The following is an 18,902-nucleotide window of genomic DNA, read 5'->3' on the forward strand; positions in this document are numbered from 1 at the left end:
TTTTTCTTTGGCGGGGTATTGTGACTCTGACTGGGATGGTTGCATTCAATCCCGGCATTATGTTACGGGTTTCTTTCTCTTTTTTGGTGGCTCTCCTATATCTTGGAAATCCAAAAAGCAGCCAACCATCGCTTTTTCTTCAGCTGAAGCTGAATATAGAGCTCTTCGAAAAATTGTTGCAGAAGTAGCTTGGTTGGTTCGGTTATTTGCTGATTTTGGTGTTTCTAATTTGACTCCTGTACAGGTATTTTGTGATAACCAGGCTGCTTTGCACATTGCCAAGAATCCGGTCTTCCATGAGCGAACCAAACATATAGAGATCGACTGTCATTTTGTGCGTGAGAAGTTGAAGGATGGCTTGGTTTCTTTGCAGTATATTCCCACAACACAACAATTGGCTGAGATGCTCACTAATCCCTTAACTGGCATTCACCATCGCAGTCTTTTGTCCAAGCTGGGTTTAGGCTCCAGCTTGAGGGGGGATGTTAGCAATGGGCCTCCACCTTAGTTTAGTCCGTTATATATTTCACATTGGGTTTTTTTGTATAGTCAGCCCAATCCATTTAATTAAGTCGGTTGGTTTATTTTCATTTTTGTATAAATGAGACATGCCTTAGAACTGGGAACACTTTTGCCAATTTCATTTTACACACAGAAATGAGAACATATTTCTCTTGCATTCTTCTCTCTCATGGCTAGGGTTTTCGCTGTTTCTTTTGGTTTGCTTCCGCATTGATATGAGTTTTCATGATCACAGATAAGACTTTTCTTCTATTCATGAAAAGATTAGTTCCCTGGAAGTAGTTGTAAAGAACTTTGAGAAAAAGTGTTTCTAGGGAAATGACGGATTTTGAAATAGAGGTAAAAGAAGTTGCAAATGTTGTTGAACAAACAATTCAACTAGGAGTAACTGAAGTTGTATTGGCAAATGATGAAAATCTGAGAGAAAAGGCACAAGAGTGGCTTTTTGATAGCCTGCAACAAGTAGCAGAGGACATTGATCGTATCTGGAAAGAGTCAAAAAAGATTCAAGATAAAGGCAAACAAGCATCAAAGGAATCAACGGTTCAATAGTTTCCAAGCTCGTCAAAAGATAATGTTGAGAACAATATGGTTGGACGTGATGATCAAAGGGAATGGTTGGTAGAGCATCTGACTACAGGCTACTCCGGTGAACCCAAAGTCATCTCGACTGCCGGGATGGGAGGCATAGGTAAGACAACCTTAGCGAACGAAGTTTACAACGATGCGTGCATTCGTTCTCATTTTGATGTTCGTGCCTTGGCTACTATTTCGCAACAACACAATGTAAAGGAAATCTTGTTGAGCCTTCTGCATTCTACAAAGGTTGACAAAGTTCCACGGAAAGTGAGGCAGAGCTGGCAGACATGCTACAAAAGAGTTTAAAGGGTAAGAGATATTTAATTGTATTGGATGAGATGTGGAAAACTGAAGCATGGGATGCTGTGAGACAATGTTTTCCACGTGAAAACAAGGGTAGTGGAATATTGTTGACGACCCGTAACAATGAAGTAGCTCGCTATGCTGGTACAAAGAATTCTTTGCCGATGAGGTTCATGGATCAAGATGAGAGTTGGAACCTTTTCAGAAGTGTAGCATTTTCAAGTGAAGAATTTCCATCTGATTTGGAGACTATTGGGAAGCAAATCACAGATGAATGTCACGGGTTACCGCTAACTATTGTCGTGGTTGCTGGACTTCTCAAATCTAAAATGCCAATAGAATATTGGGAAAGTGTTGCTAAAGATGTCAAGTCATTCGTCACAAATGATCCTGATGAACGATGTTCAAGTGTGCTTGGGTTGAGTTACGATCACTTGACGAACGTTCTAAAGACATGTCTTCTGCATTTTGGAATTTTTCCAGAAGACAATGATATTCCAGTGAAGAGATTGGTGAGTGTCAAGAAATGGACCTTGGGCCTAACTCAACCTCAAAAGCTAGCTAAAGAAGTGAGGATTACCAAGTCCATATAAGCAAACCACTAGTCCTTTCCCCAACCAATGAGGAACTTTTACCCACTCTTAACACCCCCCTCATGCCCAGGCCCAACTGGCACTGGCGCGTGGACTGGGAGCCCAAAATGGGACTCTAACACTCCCCTCATGCCCAGGCCCAACTGGCACTGGCACGTGGACCGGGAGCCCAAAATGAGAATGAACCTGGCTCTGATACCATGTCAAGAAATGGACCTTGGGCCTAACTCAACCTCAAAAGCTAGCTTAAGAGGTGAGGATTACCCAAGTCCATATAAGCAAACCACTAGTCCATTCCCCAACCAATGTGGGACTTTTACCCACTCTAACAGTGAGATCATGGATGGTTAAGGGGTTCCTGAAGTTGGAAAATGATTTGGAAGGAGAGGCTGAGAAGTGTTTGCAAGAGCTTGTCGATAGATGTCTAGTCCTCGTCTGCAAGAAAAGTCTAGATGGAACAAAAATTAGATCATGTAAGGTTCATTATTTAATATATGACCTGTGCTTGAGAGAAATTCAAAGGGAGAACATTTTTATCATGAACGACATTATGCTTGAATTTGATTCAGGATGGACATATCTCAGTATGCGAAAAATGCAGCCCTTTAAGCGCGTGATGGGTGATGAAATTGATTATTGTCGCTCTGGTCTTTATAGGGCTCTTCTGACCCCTTTACATCATCAGTTGAGAGATCATGACAACAACGATCTTTTGAAACGAACCCATTCTATTTTCTCTTCTTACCCATGCACATCACATCTTTCTCACAAATCAGAGCTTATTCATTTCAAATTACTCAAAGTCTTGGATTTGAGATGCATAATGATTGATCATTTCCCCATATAGATACTAAGCCTCTTCTGGTTGAGGTACCTATCTTTCCAATGCGGTAAGAAAGTAGACATTCATCCAGAAATTTGTAGGTTATGGAATCTGCAGACATTTATTGTTAAAGGGCCTAGCCTATGGAAAATAACTTTTCCTGAGGAAATTTTGGGACTAATGCAATTAAGGCATCTCAAACTGCCCGAATTTTATCTGCCAAATCCCCCAAGCGTATCTGCTGACAAAGGGAGTCACATGGGTTTTTCAAACATACAAACTATTTCTTACTTGTCTCCATGTTGTTGCACGAAGGAGTTTATTATGAGGATTCAGAATGTCAAAGAATTAGGACTCAGTGCATATTGGATTGACTCTGATGGGCTTCTCAACAATCTTGTCCATCTGCAGCAACTTGGAACATTGAGTCTTACATTTCGTTTTGGAGGATTTTTACCAGCAAGTGCAAAAGCTTTTCCAGCAACGCTCAAGAAGCTGAAGTTAAAAAGTACTTATCTAAGTTGGTCGTACTTGGACATCATAGCTGAATTGCCTAACCTTGAGGTGCTGAAGCTGATGTATGGTGCTTGTGTTGGCGAAGAATGGCGTCCAACGGTTATGGGATTTAATAGATTGAAGCTTTTGTTTATTGAACATAATGATCTCAAGTTTTGGAAAGCCACAGATGACAATTTTCCTGTCCTTGAGCGCCTTGTGTTTAGATGTTGCTATTATTTAGATAAGATACCCGTCGAGTTTGCAGAAATCCACACACTACAACTGATTGAGTTAAGAAAGTGTCCTCCCAAACTTGGGGATTCTGCTGCAAGAATTCAACAAGAACAAGAAGAGCTCGGAAACAACCCATGTATGTATATAGTAATTATCAGGGTCATACCCTGTTTCTCATTTCCACAAGTCAAGTCGTACACAAAAGTTATTTAGCTTTGCCCCATATTCTTTCACAAAAGTACCTTTGACAAAATTTGATTAAAATCCTACTTAAAATATAAGAGAAATTAACAAGAATATCCTTTACAGTTGAGGGTTGTTCAAAATGGCCCCATAAATATATTTTTGAGCAATTTTGATACTTTAGTTTAAGCTTGCTAAACGTGAGCACATTTGTTCTAATTGTTACTCATAATAGAGGTGGCAAATGGGATGTTTGGGCCGAAGTTGGGCAGCTAATGTCCAACCTTATCATTAAATTACAATAAAAATAAAATAAAAAATTAAGTGTAGATGTTCGCTCTCTTTGTTGCCATTGCACACGAATTTTAAGGCATCGATTGTATAAATTCTAGTAAAATAAGGTTTACTTGGAATCAACTTTTTTATGAAATAATTGAAATATCAAGAAGCTAAATACTTAGTATAAATTTTTAAATATTGTTAGCTGGCCACCATTTTCAACCTTCAATAAATCTTTCGCCTTTGTTCCCGGCTCCTTCAAAGTATCTCCCATCCAAAAAAAAATTAAATTTATTTATTTCATTATAAGTAACTTTATTTTGTTTTTTTGTTTTCTTCTAGTAACTCTATTTACTAAAAATATTTTATTTTACCTCGCATATCTAATGTGTTCATAATTATACTCATAGACACTACTACAAAAATAAATATGAAAATAATATTTGTTTACGTAAATGAATTAATGCATGAACAAAATATTTATTCATATTCAATGCTTGTCTAGCTTGTGTAAATAAAACATACTGCTGAATAGTAAATAAACAGTTACCAAGTTCTAGTAATAAAAAAGTTGTTTTCTTTCTTTTACAATGACCAAATTAACTAGTGATATTAGCAAAAAACAAATTAGTACATGATAAAAAATAAAGAGTAAAGCATCTAGTACCCACTATGACCGAATTTGCTACAAGACACTCCAACTTCACGGGGGCCCTATTATCCGCCTGAACTAAATTTTAGCGTATTTTTGTCATCCTTTTTAGTTGATGTGGCACCTTCTGTCAATCTTTTTAGCTGACACGTCAACTTTGATGTGGACCCTATATTATGTAATAAAGGTGTCACGTAAGCATATAAGGGTGATAAAAATATGCTAAAATTGAGTTCGTGAGGGGGGTGATAGGATCCCTGTGAAGTTGGAGTGTGTCGTAGCAACTTTGGTCATAGTTCGAGGGGTAGTAGATACTTATGTCATAAATAAATAATCTAAAATAAAATGGCCGCTAATTCCCTTATTTTGATTTGTAGTATTGTGGTCGCTCGCAAAATGATTTATTATAATGTTCTAGAAACCCAAAATTTGAATAAAAACTTCAAGATGTAGGAAACATTTAGCTTACCTTTCTCAATTTTGTATAGTTTTGGAGGAATGCATAAAATATCGTGTCTCATGCGATGAGGGCAAAGATGTGGCAGGTTGCGTTAACTAGGTGACAAGTGCAATATTATCAATCAGATTGCATTAAATTTCTGAAACTGAATGCAGAATCCTCTGTTAAAACTTTTCTAAGTCAAAGAGGAAGAACTCAAGTCGATTACATCTCACATATCCCCGTATGATTTGCTCAAGATGCTTTATTGACTGTCCATAATTTAGATTCAGCGGATTCAGAATATTTGTCACACTTTTAAATGATTGTCATATGTGTGTTCTTGTGTCTGTCAGTGTGTGTGTGTTTTCTCAAATGAAGTCGAGTTGAAAGATGTGAGTTTGGTTGGACACGCTCTAAATCTGCATTCTGAATAATGTGACTTGTCGCATTTCTACTGACGCTTCTTGTTTCTTCTCTGGGGAGAATTCAGAAGAATATTTTTGGCTGAAGGATTGAACTCTTGGGATTTCATTTCAGTTCCTCTAACGCAAATTACCACTAAATTACCGGTTTCAAGCAATCTTCCAAGGAGATGTGATAGCTTTTGTATTGTAACATATTTTTGAGTTGATAGAATTATTAGTAATATTACTCAGTTGGGCATTACTAAATTTTTTAGTTCATGAGCTCACAATGTAAACACGATCGCACACTCATTTTAGTTAGTAACGTTATTTATTAAATGAATGGAAATGTGCATTTATATGGTGATTCTTGTGTTACTTTTTACTGTTGATGTTCCGTTTGCGGCACAGCTCTCAGACATTTATATTGTTGACGGGTTCCATGGATCGATCCATGTGAGAGTTGGAACCTTTTTAAGAGTAAAGCATCTAATACCCCTGAATTATGATTAGCCCCCTCCCCCCCAAACTAAATTTTAGCGTATTTTTGTCAACCCTCTTAGCTAACGTGGCGCCTTTGAAGTGGGCCCTAGAGTCGTATTTGCAACTTTGGTCATAGTTCGAGGGGGTACTGGATGTTTATCTCTTAAATAGTGCTGTGTTTATAAATGAAGCACTACCATCTGAATTTGAGACTATTGGGAAGCAGATTATAGACAAATGTTATCTCGGTTGTTGGGATTTTGTTTAAATCTAAATACTTTGGAAGATTCGAAAGATGTTGCTGAAGATGTCAAGTCATTTGCAACAGATGATCCTGATGAACAACGTTTACATGTCTTCTGTTTTTCTGAATTTTTCAAATACGACAGTGAGATTTCAGTGAAGAAATTGGTGAGATTATGGATAAGATCGGGACCGTTCTGTTCTCTTTTTCGCCATACAAGTTTACGTGTCTCTCTCATAAACTGTGAACCTTAAATTCAGTTATGCTAATGACTTCAAATACAAGCATTTATATAAGACATATCCGCGCACCCATTATTTTAGTTACTATTCAGCATGCTTTGTTATGATTTCACAGTTGTTACTTCCTTTTTTTGGATTGCATTGATTTGTTTTTCCTCGTCTATCGGAAACAGTTTTCCTACCTCTGAGGTAGGGGTAAGGTTCGCATACACTCTACCCTCCCCGGTCAGTCATTCATGAATGTTACTTTTAGTTTTTCTTGAAAAAAAAAAAAAACAACTAAACGTCTTTGCTAAAATTCCAGCAAGATGTGTGTTCCCTAGAAGCAAAAATGCTGAATTTAACCCCATGGACTATTATCAAGAAGCTGTACAGGAAAATATGATACAAAATCTACGTTCAAGTTCATTTTCATCGATGAAATATTAGCGTGCTCTTTGGAACTACAAATGTAATAAGTTTGATTTCAGATTCCAACCTAGCCATGTCTGTGGAAACAAAATTGAGCTGAAACATGTTCTCCTGATTCGCGGCATCCAACAAGCTTCGCGACTACTTCAGCACTTTCGCTTACATTTTGCGTGTTAAGAGGATCTGACCAGAGTTTACTCACAAGCTGTAGCCGTCTCCCCTTGTTCGTCTACAATTAGCTTCATTCTCACCCTTTTCGCTAGATATTCCCTCTCCTGCTTCAGTGGCTTAATACCGTATATTCAAAAGCAAAGCAATGTTCAGATACCAAGTGTTGGTAATTACGTAAACGCCAGTGCTTCTGAAAGAATATATTATACCTTGATGAGACATAGCCAGCAAGCAGGTCATCACCCATGAGTGCAGGGATCGATGTATATCTGATCTGATGGATCCCCTTTAATAAACATGTAAAATTGAGTACGGTGCAGTAAATCCATGTGACACAAATGCCACAACATTATAATTTGCTGCGTTTGATCCTCAAACACCAAGTGCCATGACATCGGAGACTGATTGGTTATAACAGCTTCATCACTTGTTCTAGGTTATGATTTTTGAGTTCTGTCTGCTTACTTGTTTTTTTACGTGCCAGATTATGTCTTTGACTCAACATGATCAACTAGCAATGTTTACGAACAAGAAGCTAGAGATGCTCTCTCCGCTCTAAATGGGATAAATAGTAGAGCCATTGTACCTTATTCATTTGTTTATCGTTTGAATGTAAACCATTAAATTAATGTCATAGTACTTCTTTTGCAGCAACCGTATTTGCATATGGGCAGACTGTTGGGTACAATATAGTTTTGATGATTGACAATCTAACAACGTAATATGAAACATGTCAGTCAACCTGGTTCACAGACACACTGTCTCGTGTAGCTGAAACTTGTAGCAAAATTATTGATGATTAAAGAAAAGGGTGGAAGAAATCAAGAACCAGATGAGTGGTTAATTCTGCTAAACTAAAGGAAACAAATATGTGCAAATTTGAAGAAGTTGAATTTGATTCAAACGTTTGATGATAATGGAAAGCAAGTTGAGTTGAAAAAGGAGTCCTATGGAAAGAAGGAGTTTCACTTTTGAGCATATCCTGAAGAGTCCTATGTGTAGAAGGAGAAAGATTCTGCAGATTGAAGACGTCTACGCAAGATAGTAAACATATAATTGAAGGACTCTTTGTTAGATCAATGAAGTATTTTATGACTGACACATGAATGGACCATGTTACTTGACCTGGTCTAAGCATAGGAAGACATTTTCAAGTTTTACTCATAGATGTAGATAAAGATTGCTGAAAGTTAGGAACGAATGAGCAAGCCTAATTCTGATATACTCAAGCTACTGATCACGTGAGAAATTGAAGAAGTTGTGGTTGAGTAAAATACTTAAAGATAAGTTGATTTAAAGAGTTGAAGTTTGACTACAACACTAAGGAGACAAGAGTTGGAATTGAAGAAGGTGTCTCACTTGAAAAAGAACTCTATGTAATGAGAGTTTTGATTAAAGGAAGAGTTTGAAATAAGGAATAACTCTTTAGAGAGTTGTGTTTAAATAGAAGAGTAACTCACACACTTACAAAGCAGAAATGCACAATCGACAGATTGACTTCACGATGTGCTACTCAATCACTGAAGAAGCACATTGAAGAACCTGGTCCTAAGTATAGAATCCAGCTAAGAGTTTTAGCGTTGATTTTTAGAGTTGTTCATTGTGTTTGAACTATTGATGTAATTTTAGTTTCAGTGTGTTATAAACTGAATTAGGAGCTAGTCTTCGAGTTGGGGAAAACTCAGAGACTTTGGGAACGCAAACCTTGGGAGGTGTGTGTAGTTAGGAATTAGAGTTTATAATTCCTAGTTGTTGAGTCAAACGAATTAGAGTTTACAATTCCTAGTTGTTGAGTTATAGGGATTAGAGTTTATAATTTCTATTTGTTGGTTACAAGAGTTTTGTAATCAGTTGTTGTTGAGGCTCAGAGTTATTTAGTGAAGTTGGAGTTAAATCCTATAGAGGTACAGGTCATGGTTCTTTTACACCTTTTTGAGCCGGGTGTTTTTCACGTAAAAATCATTGTGTTCTTTACAATCAGTAGGGCACAGATTTTTAACAAGTGGTATCAGAGCGAGGTTGTCTTAAAAAGGGCTAGCACCTAAGACAAAGATCAATATGATGAATTCCGCACCACCTACTGGTCACAGTGAAGGTCAATCCAATATTAGACCTCCACTCTTTGATGGTTCTCACTTCATTTGGTGGAAAGCTAGGATGAAAACATTCATTTAAGGGGAAGACTACGAGTTATGGGACAGGATCACTGATGGTCCTACTATTTTAATGAAGTTAGAAGATGGTGAACATGTCAAGAAGGTAAGAAGTGCGTTTACCCCTGATGACTTAGTGGCATTAGGCTAAGAACATCTTAGTCTGTGGACTAGGACCGGCTGAATACAACAAATTGTCAACCTGGTACTACTAAGCAAATCTGGGATACACTGGTAAATGCACATGAGGGTACCTCTCAGGTAAAAAAATTCAGGATTGCTCTTCTCTTTACTGATACGAAGCTTTTAAGATGAAGGAGAATGAAACCTTGCATGAAATGATGACAAGGCTTACTACCTTGACAAATGAGTTGACTTCTTTGGCAAAAGTCATCACTATTGAAGAACAAATTGAAAAGGCGTTGAGGGTGCTACCAAAATCAAAATAGAATGTTAAAGTGACTGATATTAGGGAGGTAACTAATGATCTCACAGGCATGACACTAGATGAACTAGTAGGAAATCTGATAACTTATGAAATAGAAATTGATGGAACTAAAGAGCTAGCAGCCCTTGAGGATACCTTAGCTCTGAAGGCATCTGGCAGTGATGAAGAAATTGAACTTGATGAAAAATAAGTTGCCTTTATAGCTAAGAACTTCAGCAAATTCTTCAAAAAGAAAAAGGAAACAATTAGCAAGAAATGGTCCAATGACAATCTAAATGGATGCTACAAGTGTGGTAAAACTGATTATCAGATCAGGGATTTTCCTGTCTGGGAAATAGAATGGAGAAAGGAAAGGGCTGAAAAGGAATTGAAAGAAAAAAACAAAAAGAGGGAAGAATATGCAATGGTAGCAGCATGGGGATCTGACTCAGATGATGATGAAGTTGACGAAACAACACTCATGGCTCTTGGAGATTCAGACTTGGAGGAAGAAGATGATACTTCTGAGGTAAGTATACTACTTGAACTTAAAAAAAAGTTGCATTTGTTTTCTAAAACAAAACTTATTTCCTTAATGAGTGCTCTAATTGATGATTTCCAAGAATTAACTTTTGATAGGGATGAGTTATTCAACAATCTTGCAAGTCTCAAGTTTGATTTTATTGATCTAGAAACTTGTAAGAACACTATTGAATAGGAAAACTGCACTCTTAAGGAAAAGGTTAGCAGACTTGATTCATCAAACCTGACCCTCAAATCTGAAATCTTGGAACTGACTCTTTCTGAAAAAGAAAAAAAAAGTCAAAAGCGAGGAATAAGAAAAAATTGAGTCAGAATTGACTAAGATTAAACATGAATACTTTCGTGAAAAAGAAAAGGTCAGTCAATTGAGTCAAGAAGTTTCTAAATTGAAACTTGATCTTAAAAGAGCTAATAGATGGACAATTCTTCAAGAATTGTTCAAAAGTTAGGTCAAAGAACTCACAATGAAAAGGCTGGTTTGAGATTTTATAAAAGTTCTAATGCTATTAAATATCTGTGTTATATTTGTGGTAACCAGGGGCATCCAACCACTGAATGCCTAGTTGCAGCAAAAAGCAATTCAAGAAGCATAAGCCTAGCAAAAAAATCTGATTCCATGTTAGCACACGCTAACAAGAAGGTCAAATCTGGTCAGAGAAACAGGTCACATAATCTGTTGCCTCAATGGGCTAGAAGGAAACTCATACATCATTTTTCTTATAAGAAAGGACCCAAGCTTGTCTGGGTGCCTAAAGTTAACCCCTAATTTATTTTGTAGGTGAGAGTGAAAGGAGGCAAGCAAAATTTGTACATGGATAAAGCTTGCTCAAGGCATAAGACTAGAAGAAAATAAAATTTCTTTCACTCACCACATTTAAAGGGGGAATGAATCATGTGAAAGATGGCCAGATTTGTAGTTCTCGTGTAAGGGGGAAGCAAGGGAGATTTTTTTTAAAAAATAAAAAAGAGGATAACTGTGAAACTGATGAGCATGAACAGGAACATGTTGTACCACCTGGTTCAACTGTTGTGCAGACTGAGGGCATATTGACATGGGGAACAACAAATCAAGAAATTGATGCATCAATAACACCAACACAAGCTGATAATAATTTTGTTGGTAATTCATAAGAATTGGTGTTGTCACAAAAATCTTGAGATATCTTATGGGAATCAATGGCTTGAGACTGTGGTATTCAAATGAAAGTAATTTCACTCTTGAAGGCTATAAAAATGTTAACTATGTGTTAAGTTCAAATGTTGAGGGCTATGGGTTACTTAATTGACTAGAGAAGCGCCATAGGCACTAAGTAGAGTGCATTTTGAAAGAAATAGGTTAGACTTGGGGATAATTAAAATTGCATGAACTCCCCTTAATGATTGACTAGAATAATCATTTTTCTTGTTAATCTTATTAGCTAAAATGTTATTCTATTCAGTCTTGCACATTTAGTTGTGTGTCCCAATTCCAGATTTTTTACTTTTCTAACATAATTTTGTATTAAATTGTGCAGAGGAATAGGTACATGCAAGACATTGTGACCACAAAGTTCTTCTTATCATGTTCTACACTGACATAAGCATAGGCTGTCTAAGTTGAAACAGTTGAGCACACCTGTTCAATTCCACACACTTCATTCTCTTATTGTCTAATAAAGCTAATGAATTTGTTGACCAAACTTTCTTTGATTCTCTCCAAATGGGTGTGCACAAATGTGTTAATCCTACACCAGAAAATCCTTCTACTTTCTCAACCAAAATATCAGTTGTGTACCATGGATTTGCCAAGCTTGATCATCAATCACATGCAACATATGTTTCTGAAGAATGAAAAGGGACATGCTTTTCCTTTTAGTTCCTAACTAGTATATTTACCCGCGCGATGCGCGGATAATCTACGTAGTAATTATAAAATTTTTTGAACGTTGTGTCTTGTTTAAGTATATTGAATAGTAAAAATGTTTACATCCACTAAAATATAAAATTATATTAGATCAAGTAGAATCTATATTTGTATTAAACTATTTAATTAGATACTGATAAAATATAGAATCATGAAATTAAAAGCAATATTACCAAGAGTTGTTTAAACGAATAATTATTATAATGTTATAGACATTGATGAGTCAAAATATTTAATATTGGAAAATAAAAGTGCAAGGTGTATAACATAAATGATTCATTTTAATTAGTTTATAACTTACTTAAGTCTAAATTTTTCCTTAATTTTAATTTAAATTAATAATATATTCATAAGAATTAAATAAATAAAGTTTTTATTTTTGATTATTTATATTGAACAAAATAGCAATAAATTAGAAAAAAAAAAAGTTGTATGTAGGAGAGTGCAATAAATGAATCTATCAAGAAATTGTAATCATAAAAATGTTATTGTTTATTTATTCTAACACATATATACATATTCATTTACTTATTTGTAGATATTTATTTTAATGTCTTATAATTTTTACAAAAATATTAAATTCATTATCAATCTTTTCAAGTTTTTAGATTTTTGAAATTAAAATTCATCATCTATCATTTTGGTTAAAACTAAGATTCAATTTATTATAGATAAGAGAAAATTGTATTATTTATGAAATACTATATTATTGATTAAATGATAACCAAAATGTTAAGAATTAAAAATAGATAAAATAACTTATAATATGATTATTGATTTAGCTTATTAAAAATCTAAAATAATTAAACTTAAAAAAATATTAATAATACTGAAATAATTCAACTGATGCATACTTATAGGTTCATGTAGTTTCAAGCAATATGCTGCCATAATATTAAGTAATAAAATTAACTAAAAATTACATAAATACACAACTTATGTTTCCAATGTTATAAAAAATTCCAACTTTCTAAACGTATTACAAAAATTTCAACATTTACATAGAATACTATGTATATGTCGGCTATGTTATGTATATTAATAGGGAGATAGAGTAAAGTAATTAAAAAAGTGGAAGAGAGTGTAATTATTTTCAAAAGAATTGATATTTATGTTATTTATACTAAAATTAAATACAAATATATTTTGTATTTTTCTTAAATGATTGAGTTTATTAAATAAAATGATGGTCCAAACTAAATAAAAAGATTCAGCCCCATAAATATCAGCCCAAGGTGAAAAATTGAAGACCCAGCCCATTAAATAAAAGCCCATGTTAAAAGAAAATAAAATAAATGGATGTGTGTATCTAGAATAGGAAACAATTGGTATCTTGTCTGAAAGGTCACCTCCCTATTCACCTCCGTGTTTGTTCAATGTTGAAAAAAATGGCAGATTCTCCTTGTTCAATTTAATTTCTGTACCATTTTCAAAGTCAATTTTTCTCCTTATTTAAATACATAGACTCATGTCTCCTCTTCCGATTTTTCTTATTTGTTGCTTTAACTTCAAATTTATGGATTATATTTGTAACATCCTTAATCACATCTGTTAATTGTACCAAAACCCCATTATATTGTCTTCAATCTTAAATTGGTAATATTTTTTATTTTGAAGTGAAAAACTAAGCTTAAATATGCAGTTTTCATTATGAAATCAAAATGGGTCTCTGTATTTTGTTAATTTTGCTCTATTTACAATGACCATTTTCAGTAAAAGTTGTATTCACTAACTCCAGATGGTTATTTATTAGTTGACATTATGTATGCTTTTATCATTTGTAGGTTGTTTGACTAATTTGAAATTGTTTATTATTGGATAGCAGACTAATGATAGACAGATTTCGATCTATGTATTATGTTCCTTATATTGTGGTATTAGCAATATCGGATAAGCCCTCTTCTTCCTTATTTTTTCTATCATTTTTTGATTTGAACATGCAGATGAGATCTGAGCTAGATGCAGCTGAAAATGATCAATATAAGTTGGAATGACATGGTTAAGTTACCAAAAATTTGTGTGTATAAGGATTCTTCGGGTTTGTGTTGTGCTTTTCTATTGTTGTATAGATGAATCTATGGCAAATATTATGTAATTTATATCTAACATGGTGTAATGTGCTGTTATTTGGGGTTGTTTTCTTGTTATTGTTGTGATTGCCATTGTTTTGATTAGCTTGGTAATATCTTCATGTTGATTTATTTTTAAATGTGGATTGATTCTACTTTTGTCACAAATGTTCAATAAGTTAAACTAAATTAAAAACATTTGTTCAGCTATTGTCAGAAGTTTGCCTTGGTTGAGAAAACCTGCACTTTTTGAGGAAACGTAGAAAAATATAGGTATTCAAGCCATTCTTGATAGTTGTCTATGTATTGAAGACGTTTAATACTCTAATAACTATATTTAGTGACAGTATGATTATGGGAGGAATCTACAGTTTGATTTAAAAAAAAAGGTCGTCCAGTTAAGATCAAGTATTTTGCTAAAGTTTAGGGTAGGTTCTTTCTCTTATTTCGTCTGTTGAAGCAGCGACGAAGTTAAGATTTGAAGTCTGTGGGTTCTAAATTTAGGTAATGCTCTACAGGTCATGCTCGTACCGCTCATCTCTTGTGTTGTAGGTTCGCACGCGATCAATTTATATGTTTCTTCTTGATTTTTAAAGCTACTGGGTTCACCCGAACCCCGTATAAAGTTGTAGCTCCCATGGTTGAAGTAATTATATAGTAATAGTTATGAAAAATTTATTATTTTACATGTAGAGGAAGAAGTAGATAAGTTTTGCTTAATGATGCCTAAAAAGGAAATTGATTTTCTACCCAATTGTTGATAGCAAAAACAATAGAAAGAAGAAGTTTTGCACTATTTGCACGCCTCCAAAACTACTATATTCCCCTGGACTTGACATACATTTAGCTGTGAACAAATTATCAAAGTTTTGCACTATTTGATATATTTTGATGTTGCAGTTTGACCAGATCAGGTATCATGAATATTGCACTATTCTCCCATTTGGGCTTTGGTTTATGTGTTTTGTTTTCTTATCCAAATTTAATTTTTTTTTTCTACAGATATGTCTGGGAAATGTTTCTTCGCCGGAAAACTGGTGAAAGGATTTTGTGAAGAGGTCTAATATTTGTGGTTTAATTTGGGCTCATATTAGTAAGTGGGGTTATGTTAAGAAGTTTTTGGTCAAGCAAAGGCTGTACCTTCTACTGTAACTGATTCTTTTCAGTTGTTAGCATTTGCCTGCATTTGCCTGCAGATCGAGGAAAGGTTTTTGGTCAGCTGTCCGTTGAAGTTATCTCCGATTGCCTCAGGTGTTTTTGAGAGGTTTTCTATATTTACCGTACGAAAGCTAATTTGCATCCACCTTAAATTTCTTCTAAATTAGTGCCTCCGATCCTTAGGCGGAAGATCTCAATCAGATTCTCATGGCTTATTTTTCTGAAGGTCTATAATATTTACAACAGTTCTCTCAATTTGTTGATTCCCGTGTCTTCTGAGGTATTGAGACTCGTCTCTCTTATCTGGGAGTCTGACTCGATCTATTTTATGGGCAGAGATCGGGTTGGACTCCCATTTACATTCTGCCTCTCGTCCTTATCCTTGTCTTGCTTTTAGGCCTCGTTCTCATCCTTAAGGGTGATCCACCCTTAGTATGTAAATAGATTCTACTGGTTATGGAATACACATGGATGGAGAAGACATCGCACTGAATACCAGCTGATTTGGCACCGTATTTAGTTCTAGACATAGTAGTAATTCTCTAGTAGTGGACATATTTTAGTGATCTAGAAGAGATCTAGAACAACAGATTGACATAACGACACAACTTCCAATCCCCACATACGATGCTAAACTATTTACCAGAAAAATCATCATTTTGGTTAACAAATTTATACACCTAGTAAATACAGATATCATATAATAACTGCTTAAAATGTGGTTTAGAAGATATTGAATATTTTGGGTACAAAACTTCCTAGAGCATACAAAACTTTTGCTAGCATAATTACAACGATAATAATAAGAAATCCCCCTGCTTAGAGACAGAACTGACATGTTCTCACCAGAAAGGGCATACATATGTTTGCAAGAGGTTTTCCTTCTTTTTCTTTTGTTTGGAAGTCTTTTCTACAAATGCTATTATTTTAAGTATATCTAATTGAAAAATTGATATATTGAACGATGATGGAATTTTTAGATTAAAAAGAAAGGTAATTAATAGGAATATTAACTGCACTCTTTGAAATTTCTTACTAAGCTTGTGCTTAAGCTCTATGCCTTTATCTTAGCGCGTGTTAGATGCTCTTCTTAAGATTCTTCCAAGAAATGGTACACTGTGTATTACTACCACTTGTTGAGCCTATTGACTAATTAAGCAAAATAAAATACAATTTTACACTCTTCATTAGGAAACTCTTTCAAATTTCAACTAATTCCTCCATTTATCTGAATTATGTAAGAATATGCAAAGACAGGGAGGATCTATATAACTGAATTTCAACAATTGATGAGCATGCAACTCAGATGCATGTGTCTCTCAATTAGTGAGCGATGCTAGTGAATCATTTATACGGGAAGATGATGCCACCCAATTCTTGAATGTCATTCATGCTGCAGAGGATGCAGATGTTTATCATGACTCAGTGAAGTATTTGCTGATGGTGAGGCAAAAGACCAAGGAGAATAGCCCAAGGTTGACAGTGAAATCATTTATGCCTATGGTAAGATTGATCGATTGGGTGATGTTGAAGAATTCATTCTGATGCCAAATTTTGCTAATCTGCCAAATGTTGGTGATCACTTGTATGATGCAGCCTTATATGTGGTTATGAAGATCATATTTGCACTATTGAGAATGTAAGGAGATCTTCCATAACAGTTGCACTATTCTCCCATTTTGGGATTTGGTTTATTTGTTTTTTTATCTTATCCCATTATTTTCTTTTGTTGTTCTACGGATATGACTGGGTGATATTTCTTTGCCAGAAAACTGGTTGAAGGATGCTACTCATATTAGTAAGTGGTATTGCGATAAGAAGATTGTGGTGAAGCAAAGACTGAACCTCCTACTGTCACAATTCCTCATTTGAAGGTAATAAAATGAGTTTGGACGAATGTGAATTATCCTATTTTAAGAAATAGGTTTATCAATATCTGTTTTATTGCAGACCATGGTTTCTGATATATCTCCAACATAAATCGCCCCATGTGCTGAAGCTTATAATTTTCATAATATAGTTGAAATAACAGTGCTTCATGTATGTTACAATTGAGCAGCAAGTTCAGAACTTATAATTGGTTAATGCGGAACTTCTGGTGCACCGGTTAGTTCATATTAATGAAATTGTTTATTTCACAAGTGTTCATATTTTCTTTTATCTAAAATCTTATATTAAAGCTTGCTTCCTGTATAATTTTTTTCTATTCATATAGACATACTTAGCTATAATTTGATAGTAAAAGCCTGTTGCCTGCATTATTCTTTTGTATTATATTGACTGTGTGACATCTATATTATGTAATAAATGATTGAAACTTGTGTTTGAAATCATAGATATATATAGAATGTAAATATATATATATTTATTTGTAAATCACAGTGAAATCTTCATGATTTCATTTTATGTTTGTGCAAACATAATTGTTTTCTAGTTTTTTTTTTCCTAAACTTATTGCATCTAGAATAACACCACCCATTATCTAGGTTTAACAATTTAGTTGTAGCAACAATTCAACAATGAGAACATTCCTTTTTAAAGATTGAAAAAATATGTTAGTGTAGGACTATAGTATTAGACAGATATATTTGAAAAAAAATATGGTCTGATAGGACTATTGATGTGTAACAGATTTTGTTGTTGCATTTGGGAATAAATTTGGGCAACTAAAATAGAAAGATAAATTGTAAAAAATTAGAGAGTGAAGAATGATAAAAAAGTGAAAAGTTAAACATTGGATGGAAGAATAATAATTTAAAAAAAGAAGATATTGTGATGATGAAAATGTGACAGCAGGAAGAAGAAAAATCGTAAAAACAGTGTTACAATTTACAAAAATAGTGTACTCACTCCTTAATTTCTAACAACTTAGAAATTGTCTCGACTTGCAAAGTGCCATTTGATAATTTATCCAACACAGAGTTACTTTGTTGTGAGATGGTAAAGAACAACCAAGACTTTTAACTTCAAATGCATTTTTGTGACTATTATGTCGTTGATGAAGTCTGACATTTTTGATAGAGTATGTAGGTATACGTAGATTATGGTAAGGATTAAAACAATTGAAGTTGGTTTCAAAGGTATCTATGGTTATAGAAGTATTTGAAACTTTCTGTAGAATAGCGTAACTCACGTAAGGATATTAAGAGTTGAAGTGTTATGCACAGGAATCAATGATTACATTAGAAGTTGTATTGAATTTATAGATGAAGGGGAAGAAAAATAAGGGCAGTTAACAATAAAGGAAAAGGAGGATTGCAGTTGTGTAATACGTAGGATACAATTGATTACTGGATAAATAAGATTGTGATAAAAGAATTATAATATGCCTTGGTAACCTATTTTTAAATAATATATAGATTGGAGTAACTTGATAAAGATAAAATTTATTAGATGATAATTACTTATAATATTATATACATCTGAAAATTTTAATTTAACTCTATCAATTAGTTTATATTTGCTACGTCAATGTTATGTTAGTTAAATTTATAAGTTTTGAAAAAAAAAAATTAAAAGTAATTTAATAATGAATTACTAACATATGGATTTGTTTGCGATTCAATGCAGATGAATATTATATATG

At 34.3% G+C, this 18,902-nt stretch overlaps 1 long non-coding RNA gene and 1 pseudogene across 7 annotated transcripts; both read left to right on the forward strand.

The window, feature by feature from the left end:
• The first annotated feature begins 840 nt into the window (after positions 1-840).
• Positions 841-3,527, forward strand: LOC124887202 (annotated as a pseudogene).
• Positions 3,528-13,412: 9,885 nt separating this feature from the next.
• Positions 13,413-18,902, forward strand: LOC107840994. Of its 7 annotated transcripts, none has more exons than XR_001665359.2 (5): positions 13,418-16,819; positions 16,913-16,955; positions 17,085-17,190; positions 17,267-17,422; positions 18,887-18,902. It is a non-coding gene; the product is annotated as an uncharacterized LOC107840994 (long non-coding RNA). The 7 variants fall into 7 exon arrangements; XR_007044633.1 differs by lacking the exon at positions 18,887-18,902 and having other exon boundaries at positions 13,418-15,596; positions 16,559-16,819; positions 17,267-18,060; XR_007044634.1 differs by lacking the exon at positions 18,887-18,902 and having other exon boundaries at positions 13,418-15,409; positions 15,500-16,819; positions 17,267-18,060.

The sequence above is a fragment of the Capsicum annuum genome, chromosome 9, assembly GCF_002878395.1.
Source record: "Capsicum annuum cultivar UCD-10X-F1 chromosome 9, UCD10Xv1.1, whole genome shotgun sequence".
Classification (NCBI taxonomy): Eukaryota; Viridiplantae; Streptophyta; class Magnoliopsida; order Solanales; family Solanaceae; genus Capsicum; species Capsicum annuum.